This window comes from Camelus ferus, chromosome 25 (genome assembly GCF_009834535.1).
Source record: "Camelus ferus isolate YT-003-E chromosome 25, BCGSAC_Cfer_1.0, whole genome shotgun sequence".
NCBI classification, from domain to species: domain Eukaryota; kingdom Metazoa; phylum Chordata; class Mammalia; order Artiodactyla; family Camelidae; genus Camelus; species Camelus ferus.
Window position 1 is genome coordinate 4066208 of NC_045720.1, and position 14723 is coordinate 4080930.

Sequence of the window (14723 nt, forward strand, 5' to 3'; positions counted from 1 at the left end):
GTCCGGCTGCTTGCGCCCCCCACCGGCCGGGCGGGCGAGCGGGCGGAGTTTGGCTCCCGGGCGGCGGGCCCGGCCCCCAGGCTCCGAGCGCCGCCTCGCCGCGGAGAGGGCCGAGGCTGGGGGAGCGGGCGCCGCGCCGCCCCGCCGGACGCGCAGCCTCTGGGCGGCGCGCAGGGCTGCGGGGAGCCGGGCCAGCCGGCGGCGGCAGGGCGGGCTCTCCGGGCCGCGAGGGCGCGCTGCGCGCGGCGCCGGGCTCTGGCCGCGTCCCGGCGAGCGAAGGAGAGGAGCAAGGGCGCGGAGGTGAGCGGAGCCCGGCGGGCGCGAGCTGAGGGGCGCGAGCGCAGGCTCCCGCTCCTTTCTCTTGTGCCTCGGCGGCGGCGAGTCCTTTCACCGTGTTTGCAACCTTGCCGCCCGCCCGGTTCACTGGGGCTGCCCGGAGGCCGCGGCTGGGCAGCTGTTGCGCCGAGAGGGGGCAGCTGCGGAGTTCCATAACCATAGCAACCGCATCAGCACCACGGCAGCGGCGGCGGCGAGGGCAGCATCCTCTCGCTCCTCCTCCAGGCAGCCTTGCTGCGGGGACCCGAGACCCAGCTCGCAGGTGCTCGGACTCGGCGGGCCGCTTACTGCCGCCGCAAGTGTTGGCGGCCGGAGAAGGCGAAAACTGCAGAGCGAGAGCCCCAGGAGCGGTGGCCCAGGAGGCGAGAGAGGGGAGCCCTGCAGTGGGAGACAGGTAGGTGAGAGCTCTCCAGGGTCGGCAGCTGCAAAACTCTCCTCTGTGGCAGTGACGTTTCTGGAAGCGTGGTTGCTAGTTGGATGGCTTTCTATTACTTAACAGGGATTCCGCCGTGAAATGTACTTTATCTCTTTCTGTCTCCCCCAGTCTCTTGTCCTCTAGTCTCAAGACACATCTGGGCACGTCTTGAGAGGGCAAGAGGGGAAATCTGATGTGATTGGTGGGGAGGTGCTGGGTTAATGATAACGAGGTGGTCCCTGCAGAAGCCCCAAATGGAGGCTGAGGGGGCACATCCGGACCCTTGCCGAGCAAGTCCTCTGAGCCCGTGAACCCCGGGCAGGTTGGGGAGAAGACCAGGGTGGGAGGAAAGGAGCAGTGGTGGCGAATCTCTGTGATCCAGGCTGACCCAAGGACCTGTTCTCTCTGTGGCTTGGCTGGGGACAGGGTTGGGGGGCATTGCAGCTCAAGTGTGACATGGAAAGGGACCAGAGCACACACCAGGTCTTGCTTTGTAAGGTCAGCTTCAAACCCAGCAACTGGAGGGGAAATTTAGATGAAGGGAGTAGAAACTATTACCATTTTGGGATGCAGAGGTATCCCTGGAGTTTATCCTGTTTATTGCCTTTGGCTGTAAGGGGTGGAGTGAAGGTAGATATGGAATTATAAACCAACAGTCAGAAAATCTCCCCTCTTTTTACCTTGTCTCACTTCAGGCCAGTCCCCCCCCCCAACTATTGCTAGCAAAACAAGACTTTCATGAAGTATAAAACAGCCTTTGTCCCCTTGGCCGAAGGGGACGCTAGCCATTGGCAAACTACCCCACTTCGAAACAGCTAGAGGATTCTGCTTCCGTTCTCTGTTTGAACCACGGAGGCATTGTTTTCCATCAGGTTCCTGACTATAAGCGATGTGTCAGAGCTGAGAGGCACCAGCGCTGTTCCCACAGAGTGATGGGCCGTTAACCTCATCTGCAGGCCAGAGAGAGGGGCAAAGGTTTGGGCATGACTTCAAACCCAGCTCTGCAAGGGCCAGGGCCCCTGAAGACCATAGAGGAGGGAGATAAAGTTAGGTGAACAATTTGGGTCTAAAGGCTCTTGCCTATGGGTATGTGGGTCTCTGGGTAATTTCCAAGATGGGCCACTGACTTTGATAGGCTTTTGCTTTATATCCTGGCCTCAGGGGACAGAGATAAGTCCCAGTTAAAAGGCCATGCTCTTTAACTGGGCTTTTAATTTATGCTGTAGTTGTGTTGCCCAAGGGGATGTGATTTGACCAGCATTTCATTTGGGATTTGTGTCATAATGAGGATGATATTACTGTATTCTGGGCAGATAGTAAGGTGTAGAGAAAAGAGGACACAGTTTGAGAGTCAGGAAACATGGATGTGAACTCTGACTTCATCATTCACTTGCTGTGTGACCTTGAGCTCCTGCACCTCTCTGAGACTCCTTTCTCCCATCTGTAGAATGGAGATGCTAACGATTCTTGCAGCTTGACAGCCTCTTGTGACAATTTAGTAGCACATTGGAGAGGATGGATGGGAAAGGACTTCTCCAAACCTAATGTCTTGGGCAAATAAAAGGAATTATCATTGTTTTCTAGAGAAACTTTCTTCCTCAGGTCAGCAAAGCATTAAACAGACATCAGCTATGAGAAGGGAGTAGAAATATTGGTCAATGACTCACAGCTTAAGCATTGTAGTCTTGTCCACGATACACTCAAGGAAATATAAAGGGGGCTTTGTCGGGAAAAACAGCATGTCACCCTTATTTACAAATGTTGAAGGTCAAGGGCTTTGGCATCAAATGCAATGCTTATCTAGTTTGGGAACACTGAGGTCTGCTCATCGCAGAGTTGGACTAAGTGTTTAGTTTACAGTGTAAACAGGGATTTGCACACAGTGGGGACTCATTTAAATGTTGGTTAGATGGAGACGTTAGATACATTGTGAGCTCCTTTGGGCAAAATTCACCTTTATCCAGCTGTGCTCTGTAATGCCGAGTGTTTACCAAATGTTTGTCCAATTTTGACTAAATGCTTACAGCTTGATGGAATGGCTGGGCTGTCTTATACTATTTCCTCCTCTTTTCTACCCCTGTTTTTGCTCATACTGTCTTTGCCTGGAGTGATCATTGCTCACTTCCTTTTCCCCTTCATGACCCAATTCAAATGCCCCTTCCTCCAGGAAGCCTTCCTGGGCTCTCCCCTGTGCTCCGGCAGTGCTTTGAACCGGCTCTGGGACAGCCTGTGCTGTGTCATGTTGTTCTTGCTTGCACCCATGCCTGCTTTCTCTCTAGATGTCATGCTTCCTGAAGGCAGGAACCTGGCCCTTCCTCCCATGAGTGAGGCCTCTGCTTGTAGCGTAGCCACGATGGGTGATTATTGATCACGTGCATGAGCTGTACCTGCGACATGACCACCTGCACAGGAAGAGGCTGGCACGAAGGCTGGCCTCGCTGCCTTCCCCGTCTCAGAATGTGCAGGAAGCCTGAAGGATGCTTGCTGGGTTGTTGTGCATTATTTAGGGTCAACCCACTGAAGCAGAGTGAAGAAGAACAGAAACACATACTTTGCCTTAAAAATGCTCATTTTTTTTCAAGTGGGTACTTTAGAATAGCTGTAATCTAGTGTTGAATGGCCTTCAATAGCATTGGCTGGCAACAGCTGAAGGAGAATTTTAACGTGAAAGTGTATTTCTCTCCCTTCAATTTCTTTCCTTGATTTCAGCTCCAGTGTAATGGAAAAGCCCATAGATCGGATCAAGAAAGCCTAGATTTGAATCCTGGTTCTAGGTGGATTGGGAGCTAGGACACTTGGTCTCTTTGTGCCTCAGTTTTCTCATCTGTAAAATGTGGACGGTAACACCTGTCTCACAGAGATGCCAAGTACCTGGAGCGCATGAAAAGCTATGCAGGAAAAGCAATTCCTAAATATAAAATAACTTACCCCAACAATGATTTCTTTCAATTTTTTTTTTTTTGTCCTAGAAAATGAGCAAAACCTCTTATGTCTGATTACACAGCATCAGAGGACGTGCTGGAAATCCTGGCTCGTTACCCACTTACAAGCTTGGTGTGACCTTTAGTAAATCATTTTGCCCCCCGCCCCCAGCCATTTGCCTTATCTGCATTCCATTATAATGACAGCTACTTTTCAAGATGGGCTGGGAAGACATACATTAAGAAAAGTGTCATTCTGGCACATAATATGTGATATCTGTAATTTCCAAATGACAGATATAATTGCCAAAAATAGAAGGTTCTAACTTTTTTTTTTGGAAATGTCCCAAAATGCATTGTTTCTGTCTATCCCCCTGTTTCACTTACCTTTTAGAGGGGGTGAGGGTGGAGAGAGAGGGAGGGAGGAACTACTAAGAAGAAGATAGTGGGAATATGAAAATGAACGTGTTCATGTGTACGTGTGACTGGGGCCTTGGGCTGCACACCAGAAATTGACACTGTAACTGATTGTACTTCAATTAAAAAAAAAGGAAGATAGTGGTAGTTTACAGAACCCTCTTTTCATGTGAGATACCGTGAAAAAGTAGAATAAGCTAAAGGTTCAGACTGAGTCCTCTAGCTCTGAGCCCAGCTGGCCACAGGACTGTAGACCTGACCTCCCCTTTCTGGGCCTCTATTTCTTAACCTGTAAATAGCCTAGGTGATTTCAATGGCCCCATCTTACTCTGTTTTCACTTTCTGCTTCCGTCCACTAATTAATGCTTCTCCTCACCAAGGTTACCTCTGTGGCCCTCAGGATGTCCTTTTGGTCAAAACTCACCACTTGTCCAAACCTTAGATTTTAACGCCCCTCCCCCATCCTCACCACCATGTTCTCCTCTTTTAGAATGTCCCCAGTTTACAAGGTTAGAGTCCCTAATATAATCCTGGGACGTAGGGAGGTGTTGAATACACCATGCCTCCTCTCCTTGTTCCCACTCCATTTCTTGTCTGACCTCAGGCAAGACTTGGTCCATCCTGGAAGATCTCCATTCAAAATACGAGAAACTGTATGAAGTCCTGTCTTACCTGCTAGAGCTGGAGGGGATTCATGGTCATCTCTAATAATCTTCCCAGACCCTGGGCGCTCAGCAGCATCCAGTGTTTCTGTTCAAACATGAATGATTTCTAGACGGCTGCACACTGATCGCGGGAGCAATTCCTGAGGGAGGGTTTTAGCATCGCTGGAAACTGGCTCTGTGAACCAGGGCTGTTTCCTGCAGCCCTCCACCTGTGATGTAAATGGAGAGACCCTGTGTGTGCCCAGTATAGGAATTCTGAATCAGTAGCCTGTCGTGGGTCACTCATCACGCCAGATCCTGGGGGTCAGCAAGCAAGGAGCCTGCCCTGTATAATTGGGGGCTCAGACTTGCAGACAGAAGAATGAACCAGGTAATCAATGCAGGGTTCCAGAGAGCAAAGAGAAAGGGCATTTGACACATTTCATAGGAGAGTCTGTCCAGGAAGGCTTCACAGAAGAGAGTGAGCCTGAAGGAAATCTGCAGGTGTTTCTATATGGCCAAGGGGCGCTCAGCAGCAGGAAGTAACATGAAAGCCTGGAGGCAGGAGGTAGCAAAGGAGTGTGGTCCAAGGCTGGACCACAAGGGGTGAAGTGGGGTCTGTGGAGGCTGGGAAGGTAAACAGGGAACCACATCTTTGGGAGTCTTTTGAGCCAGACTAAGGAGCATGCCTTCTCATCTGCAGATCTTGGGAACCATAGAAAAGTTTAGAGTCGGGCAGACCGCTTGACCCAACTTCAGAGTAGACGCTGGATTTGAAAAGAAGGATCAAGTAAGAAATACGATGGCCTCCTAGGAGACTTTGCAGATAAGAGCCTTGAATTCAGGAATGAGAGTTGAGATGTAGAGAAGTGATGGGCAGGAAGTAGTGAGAGAAGGAATACTAAGGAGGGAGAATGGAGGAGGGTCAGATGAGTGAACAGACTATCATTTCCCAGAAAAATACCAATGGAACATTCTAGGGATTTTGACCATGAAGGTAGGTCAGGAGGAGGGAAGGGATGCAGGTGACACCCAGGGGTTTCTTTCCATCTTTCCCATGATCACTCTGGTTTAAGCACCTTCACCCCTCACCTGGACGAACGTGCTAGGCTCTTAATGGACATCCCTGCCTCTGTCTCTGCTCCCCCAGTATCCTCTACACAAGGGAGCTAGAGTGATCTTTGTAAAACTGAAGTCGGGTGTGATGAGATCACTTAGGATCTACTCTCTTAGCAAATTGGAGTATATAATACAGTATTGTTACCAGTGTGTGCATTAGATCTCCAGAATGTGTTCATCTTGCGTAACTGAAACTTTGTACCCGTGACTAGCATGTTTCCGTCTGCCCGTCCCCCAGCCTCTGGCAATCACCATGCTGCTCTCTGCTTCTCTGAGCTGGACTCTCTTAGACTCCACATTTGAGTGGGATCATACAGTGGTTGAGTTTCTGTGTCTGGCTTCTGTTACCTAGCATTCCAGCCTCCAGGTCCGTTTGTATCGTCACAGATGACAAGATATCCTAATTTTTTTTAAAAGACTGAGTAGCAGTCCATTCTATGACTGCACCGCATTTCCTTATTCACTCATCTGCAGACGGGCACTCGGGTAGTTGCTGTACCGTGGCTGCCGTGAATATGCGGCCGTGAACGTGGCCTTGCAGGTATCTCTTTGAGAGCCTGATTTCACTTCTTTTGGACGCACACCCGGAGACGGGATTGCTGAGTCATATGGTAGTTCTATTTAAAATTTTTTTAGAAGCCTTCATGCTGTTTTCCATAATGGCTGTACTGATTTCCCTTCCCACCAACAGTGTGCCTCGTTCCCTTTCCTCCACATCTTCACCAACGCTTTTTTTTTTTTTTTTTTTTTTTTTTTGCTGTTGAGTTGTATGAGTTCTTTACATATTTTGGGTATTAACTCCTTATCAGGCAGATGGTTTCCAAATATTTTCTCCTCTTGTGTGGGTTGCTTTTTCTCTCGGGATGGTTTCCTGTGCTATGCAGAGCCTTCTGGTTTGACGTAGACCCACTTGTTTATTTTCACTTTTGTTGCCTGTGCGTTTGGTGTCATATCCAAAAAGTCACCGCCAAGGCTGATGTCAAGGAGCTTTTTCCCCGTGTGTCCTTCCAGGAGGTTTTTGGTTTCAGATATTAAGTCCTTCCTTTTCCATTTTGAGTTGATTTTGTGTGGGGGTGAGAGAAGAGCTCCGTTTTACACATTTGTATTCAGATACTCAGTTTTCCCAACACCACTTACTGAAGAGACTATCCTTTCCTCATTGTGTGTTCTTGACGCCCTTGTCAAAGATAAGCTGACTGTACATGAGTGAGTTTATTTCTGTTCCATCGGTCTATGCATGTGTTTTTATCCCAGTACCATACCGTTTTAATGACTGTAGGTTGGTCATAGAATTTGAAATCAGAAAATGTGATGCCTCCAGCTTTGCTCAGCAGTGGGAGGACTTTGAAGTGGGAAGGACAGACACACATACACGCTTTGGATTCTGGCTGCAGTGGAGAGGATGCAGTAGGAGAAGCCTAAAATCTTGATGGGAAGCTATTGCAGGAAACCCAGGGTGTGTGGAGGCAGTGGTGGGCCCAGCCAGGGTTAAGGTAATAGGGATGAAGAAGGAGGAGAAGCTTGAGAATGATTAAGGCAGTTGAACGTTGGGAAGTGGGGGTGACTCAACAGACAGTATCTAGAAGTGGAGGAATATCAAGGATGCCCCAGCTTCACACATTGGCCTGATGGCTTGGTGTCGCTGCTGTTCACTGGCCGGGGGACACAGATTTTGAGGAGGGGAACGCTGACTGCTCTTTTGAGTAAGTAGATTTTTAGGTCTCTGGGGAAATCCATGTACATCTTAGGCAATTCGAGATCTAAGTCAAGCTCAGAAAGGTGTTCTTGGCTGAAAATGAAGACAAGAGAATCCTTAGCACATAGGTGCCCACTGGGAGCACGGAGGTAGTGGTGACCACTCAAGGGAAGCATCTAGAATGAAGACATAAAAATGTTCTTTTAGACTCACAAGGTCAATAGCACTGCCCATTCAACCCATTCAAAAATAAAACAAAATAGACAAAGCACACGCTCTATAGCATCCTCTTTCTTTAAGGGCTTTTTACTTTGTTTCCAGTGCTGGCTAGGAAAGTCACCCCCTGATGTTTCCGTGGCTCCCTCTGTCCCCTCATCCAAGTCTTTTCTTTACGGAGGTCTCCCTGGACCACCCGTCAAACAGCCCCTTCCGGTCTCCAGCCTCGGAGCTTGCTTTATTTTTCTCCATAGCATTCATCACTATCTATCTGAATATGATTACAGATCTGTTTGTTTACTTAAAAAAATGATTTCTCTCCTTTGCAAGATAATAAGCTCCATGGGGCAGGGGCTTGGTCATGTTTACAGCTGCACCAAATACTTAACAAAATTCCCTGGCACTCCGGGAGCACTCAGCCAATGTTTATCAAAGCACATAGAGAAGAATTCGTACCAGGAATCCTCAGGAACGGAGTAATGCTTTTCCCATTGAAGAACCAACAGCCACAGCCCTGTGTAAGCACCACTTAGAGCTCCAGGTCAGCGGGTGGGCGTCCTGTTCGGGGACACCCTGAAACGTGCACCTGCCCCCTGGAATGGCCTGCCCTTCCTGTCTCCTCAGCCAGCCCGGACACGTATCTTTCAAGTTTCAGTTGAAATTAAAAAAAAAAAAAAAAAAGAAAGAAAATTTCCTCCCAGGACTAAGGGCTGAGGTGGATGCCTTCCACCGCCGTGCTCTGGTGAATGCAGAGCTGGGTGTTTGGCCCCTAAACTGGGAAACAGCTCTGCTTGAGACCAGTAAGTATGAGACATAAGTGCAGCTCCCCCACTGCTCTGCTTAATCCAGAAAGAAAAGCAGCGTGTTCTTGGACAATTGTTCTTAACCTTAATTATGTCAAGGATCACTTTGAGCAGCTGATGGAATCTACAGTCATGCTTCTCAGAAAAAAAAAGTTAATAACTGTATCAGACGGGTTCTGTGTCCCCTGAAGTGCGCCCCTGGACCCCAGCTCAGGATGCGTGTCCTTGGAGAGGGATGGGGCTGCCCTGAGCCTGCGACCATCCCTGCATCAGCGTCACGTGGTGATGTATTCTCTGGTGGAAGCTGAGATGGCAGGTGCCCAGGTTATCCACGAGGCCACTCTCACGTAAATGAAGGAGCACCGTCTAGGGTGAGACACCATTAGATGAGGCAGACCTGGGTTCGAATCCCGGTTCTGCCTAGACTGACCAGCTTGTCTCTCTTTTCCCCCTGCGACTGTTCCGGTTTGAAAAGGAAATCTTGCATCTAGGAACCCCCTCAGTCCCAGACAAACCAGGTTAGTCGGTTCCCTTCATTCTGACACTTATTAGCCAAGTGACCCCGGACAGCTGCTTGGCCTCAGTGGAGTGGTCCTACCTGTTTCCTGTCTCAGGTCCTGAGCTGTGGACCTACATCTTCCATCCTGAGAGGCAGAACCTGCAAGTGCTCTGGGCCAGGTGATTGACTGATGGTGTGCTCTCGGTAGAAACCTCAGAGGGAGCGAGGAAAGCAGAAACGGACAGGGAAGAAGGCGGGCATAGGTGCAGGTGCAGCCTCCTCTGCCCTTCGCCCCGTCACACAGGGACCAGGATCCAGGAACTCAGGGACGGGCACAGCAGCCTGCAGAGGGGAGCAGGGTGAAGCACCAGAGCGCCCACTGCATTCTAATGGGTATTTCCACTTATTTCCATTAGACCCCCCAAGTCTTCCTCTAAGAGAAACAAATGTCCCCACAGCTGCTTCTTGGGGGCTCATGACATCTAACCATAAACCCCTCTGATCCTCTTAGAATGTCTGTGCCCTAAAGGAATCATGAAAACATACTCTAAAAAGATCGCCTTAAACTTTATAATGTTGGTACCCAAGGAGCCCTGCTATAGACCCCCTTCCCTAGTTAGCCACGTCTCGTCGTCATCACTGGTCCAGGAGCATGGCGGTGGGGTGCCAGCTACACTGGTACCTCCCAGCCCGATCATCCATGTGCTGGTCTTCTGCTCACACACTACTGCCCAGTCACTGGTCATCCTGGCACCTGGGGCTTACTTTCCTCACCACCTCGAGTCTTGCCATTATCTTTGATGCCTTCCAAGTCCAGCTCAATGAGCCCTAGAGCAGCTTGGCCCTCACCCTCTCAGCTTGGATAGCTTTTCCTCGACTCCACTCAGCCATAGTCATTCCCGTCTCACGCTTGTTGTACGTACCAAATTACCTGTTGAACCCAGCCTCCCTCCTAGCTTGCTTGCTAGGTTTTTCCACTCATGCTCTTCTTTGACTTCGTGGAAATCTCTGGCCAGTGATCTGTCCTCTTTTCATTCATTAACCCTCTTTTTCTCCTTATTTCCCGTGGGGTCTATGGTGTGCAGTTTCAGCAACACTCTTGATAAGCTCGTCATAATCTCAGCTTCTCTCTAGGTGACTGTGTGTTACTTTACCTGTATTGATCTCGGTTTCCTTGACTCTGAAACAACGGTCAGAGGCAACCCATAAGAAAATTTTAATGAAAATTAAATGCAAAAAAAATAGAAACAAACCAAATCCAACATAACCTATTATGATACTTGACACACACTCGGTGATTAATCAGTGTTTATTCTGATTAAAGACTCATCTGTGTACTTTAAGATCAACGAAGAGGATGGTGAGATTGACATTCCACCATGAAAACGGGAGAACCTGAATGAGACTCTTCCTTGAGTGGAACCTCTCTATGGGGTGGACCAAGGGGTATCCATTAGGCAGGACCTTTGGATCCTGAGTGAAGGAACTCGGCGATGTTCAGCCCTTAGGGGTCTTTGAGAGCATCAAGGCATACCAGCACTAAGCAATAACTTATGTTTGGAAGTGTGACAATGAGTCATCAAGGAAGAACTAAATTATGGTCTGTAAACTCTGTTGAAACAAGGCATGGGAGAATCATTTCTAAAATGAGTTATATCAGAAATTGCTGAGATTGAATATAAAAGTATCGGTATTGAAAGGATTTAGTATAAATTATCTGGAAAATTAATTTCTGGGTGCACATCATCATAGCTGGGGTATTCCTGCAGGGAAGGAGTGGATGATGGAACCATGGTTTCTGTGAAGCCTTATTGATTTAAAATCAGAATATAAAATGCACTGAAGAATAAATTGCCCTTTTTAGTTTGCTGAAAGGAAATGTTTAAAGATAAGATTATCTTTGGAATCTGGCGCCCAAGGTAGAATTCATCACGCTCGGTATTTGAAACGTGCTGACTCGTGTTAGCCTTTTGGGAGAATCAAGTGAATATTAATATAATTGCTTCTGAATAACAGAATGAGATTCCCTCGGTTTTTTCTTTTCCCTTTCTTTCCAAAACCACGTGTAAACGGGGGACAGAAAATGATCATAAGTCACTGAATCAGGGGAGTCGCGCAGATGAGCGGGAAGGGACGTGCTTTCTCAGTACCTACTATGTGCTGATGCTGTAGTAGTTTTATTCAGTCTTCACGCAGGAACCGTCTTTAAAGCTGCGGCGACGCAGGCACAGGGAGGGGAAATAATTTGCTCACAGTCGCACAGATACCCAGGCGGATGCCTGAACCTGACCCTCAGATTGGTCTGATCCCAGAGTTTATTCCTCCTCAGCCATCCTGTAGGTGTCCCTTGTAAAGGGCACCTAAAACTCAGCTGTAGATTATTTTTAAAATGACCAAAAAAAAAAAAACAAAAAACAAAAAACACCCCTCAAAAACTCTTATTTGGTCAAAAACATTTAGCTTTTAAGCACTAAGCTGTTCAAATTTGGGAAATGTGATTAAGCTTCTGTTTTTGACTTAGAATATAAAGAGGGTTAGGGCAGGATTTATCTGATGACCCTTAATACCAGGTCTGCTTCTCAAATCTTTTGAATGTAGATTATGCATGACAAACTGCATGCGTTTATTTGCAAAGATGATTTATGGAATTAGGGGCCTGCTTAGGTTAACGAAAGAAAGAAGGAAAGAAGGAAGGAAGGAAGGAAAGGAAAAAATAAATCAGGGCGATGTGTGTGTCCCCCTGGTTGTTCAGGTAAAAGCAGTTGAAATTTTAAGTGTTTACTTTCCCACTTTGAACTTCATGGTCTGTCTCAAACCACAATGAAAGAAAATACATGGACTAAAATTGCAGAACTGTCTCTTCTTTGTGTGGTTTAATTGCATGCCCCCCTGGGTGTTTGCATTTGAAAGTCCGTGATGAATGTATGTATCAAAACTTCTGGGATGCTAATGTAATCTTCGTGTACATCTGAGCATAAAATCAGTATGTTCCTTGGAGACGCATCTCGTTTTAGTTAAAACTGAGGCCGAATTGGTGCCCAGCGGCATATGATGTGAGTTACGGCAGGAGTGAAGTGCTTGGTGCTTGAAGTTTCCTTTGCAGGAAATCTTGGGGTCCTGATTATGGCTGTCAGAGAGACAGGGAGTGAGGTGTCCCCAGAGAGGGGGTGGTGGATCCATTTATAATTTTAGCACAATGTGTTATTGCCCTTCCAGATACACCCTCCCAACCCCCACGCCCTCCCCCTGCCCCTCACCGCACACCCCGCCGCATCTGCGTCTGGGCAACTTCACCGATTCCGATTCACCCTTAGTTGTGAGGTCTTGATTCCTGGTGCTGGTTCTAGAGTGGTTCCGTGGAGTAGCCGCGAGAGGGCACTTGTGCAGACAGACGCTGGCTTAGATGGGACAGACACAGGAGCAAGGATTTGCAGTTACTACTATATATAAAGTAGATAAACAACGAGGTCCTACTGTAGAGCACAGGGAACTACATTCAGTAGCTTATAATAACCTATAATGAAAGAGAATCTGGAAAAGAATATATATGTAGTATAACTGGATCACTATGCTGTGCACCAGAGACTAACACAGCATTGTAAATCAACCATACTTCAATAAAGTGCAAAAATAATAGAATGGAGGGGCTGCCATTAAAATTGGAGCTTGGGAGGACACCTGGGTATAGAGTCGCAGAGCCAGGTGGGCTGTGTGGAAGCAAGCCCTGAGGGGCTGGACTCCCATGGCTGTTCCCACAGCCAGTCTAAACACTGGCCCCTCAGCAGAATGGAGAAACCACTAGTTCTGTCCCCAGAACCTGCCCTGCTGGTGTTTGCTCAGGCCCACTCCCTGCCTGGTCGCGCCCAGCAGTGACCTACGAGAAAACTGCTCTAGCCTCAATGTCCATCAACAGATGATCCGATGAAGTTGTGGTGTGTGTATACAATGGAATGCCATTCAGCTACAAAAAGTAACGAAATAATGCCATTTGCAGCAACTAGGATGGACCTAGAGATGATCATACTAAGTGAAGTCAGTCAGACAGAGAAAGAAATACCATATGATGTCACCTGTGTGTGGAATCTCAAAAAATGACAAAAATAAACTTATTTACAAAACAGAAAGAGATTCACAGACATAGAAAACAAAATATGGTTACCACAGGGGAAAGCAGAGAAATTAGGAGTTTGGGATTAGCAGATACAAACTACTATATGTAAACCAGATAAATAGCAAGGTCCTACGGTATAGCACAGGGAACTACATTCAATATCTTATGAGAACCTATAATGAAAAAGAATAGGAAAAGGAATATTTATATATTTATATATTTATATTTATATTTGTATAACCGAATCTCTGTGCTGTACACCAGAAACTAACAGAAATCATAAATCAACTGTACTTCAATAAAAACAAAAACAAAATCGAAACCAAACAAAAAAACTGATCTGAAGATTGCAAGGAAAGCATTTGGGTTCAGAAAGTCCTGGCCCTCTTCCAGCTTTGCCACTCACTAGCTCTGATTTGGAAAACTTACCACCAAATCTGTTTCTTCATCTGTGAATCAGAGGTAGCAAGACCACTTTTCTCACAGGTGGCCTGGACTGTTAAATGACCTACTGCCACATGCACAGGACTTAGACAAATGCATGACACAAAGCAAGAGGACTGAGAATGAATAACTACTTTATTAGTAAAAGGAGTTTAATGTCAAGTACGTGTGATCTGCCGAGCATCATGCTACATGCTGGGACCCTGTGGAGAGCAAGACAGCCTTGGTCCTTCTCTCCTGGGACTTGCATTTTCCCAGTGGGCAGAGGAGGGAGAGGCCGGACACAGCAGGCAGTAAGTCGTTTCTTTCCTTCCGTCCTCCAGATGGGGCACTTAAACGCTCCCTCGTTCGTTCATGCATGCATGCGTTCACGTGTTTCATCAACAAATGCGTGAACACTGTCCCTGCACCAGTCAGTCCTCGTGGATTGTTCTTGTGGAACCGCCACGACAGTTTTGGAGATGAAAGCATTCTTTCCAGTCCATTTTCACAAACGAAGAGATCAGGTAACTTGCCCAAAATTACACAGATGATCAGACTCAGAACCCAAATTCTAACTTAGGGTCCTCTGATTCCAAAGCTCTTTCCCGAGGGTAAGTTACAAAACAGGTGCAGGAGGATTGCTCCCAGAGCAGCGTTAATGAGGAGAAGCTGACCTGCTTCTCTTGGGCTCACTTTCCCCGTTTTTAAAATAAGAAAGGATGAAGAAGTAATTCCTGGTGGTCTTTCTGCTGAGCATTCTTCCACTTAGAAATAATTTCAGATTTCCTTTGAATTGTCCCTTCTCTGAGCCTCTACTGTTTTTTTCCCCCTTATGCTTTTCATATATGCTTCTTTTATTTTTTTTCTTTTAATAGAGGCATTTGCATACATAATTTTTCTTTCCTATTAGACTGTGGGCAATTTAAAGATGGAATCTGTGTCACAGTCTGTAGGCATATACTAAATACTTATAATTGCTCCAGTAGGATTTTCTTGTTTAACTTAGTGCAACGACCCACGGAAATAGGGTAGTCCCACTACGTCAAAGTGCAGATGCTTTGGAACTAGTTGGATCAGAATGACAAGCTCTGAGATTCCCTTGGAGTCACCAGCACAGGCT

The 14723-nt window shown here is 47.3% G+C and overlaps 1 protein-coding gene across 1 annotated transcript in view; it reads left to right on the forward strand.

The window, feature by feature from the left end:
• The first annotated feature begins 213 nt into the window (after positions 1-213).
• Positions 214-14723, forward strand: part of FAM135B (family with sequence similarity 135 member B) — a 234627-nt gene continuing 220117 nt past the window's right edge. The window contains exon 1 of the mRNA XM_032467566.1: positions 214-730. The gene's annotated coding sequence lies outside the window, so the exon portion shown is untranslated. The remainder of the gene's footprint in view (positions 731-14723) is intronic.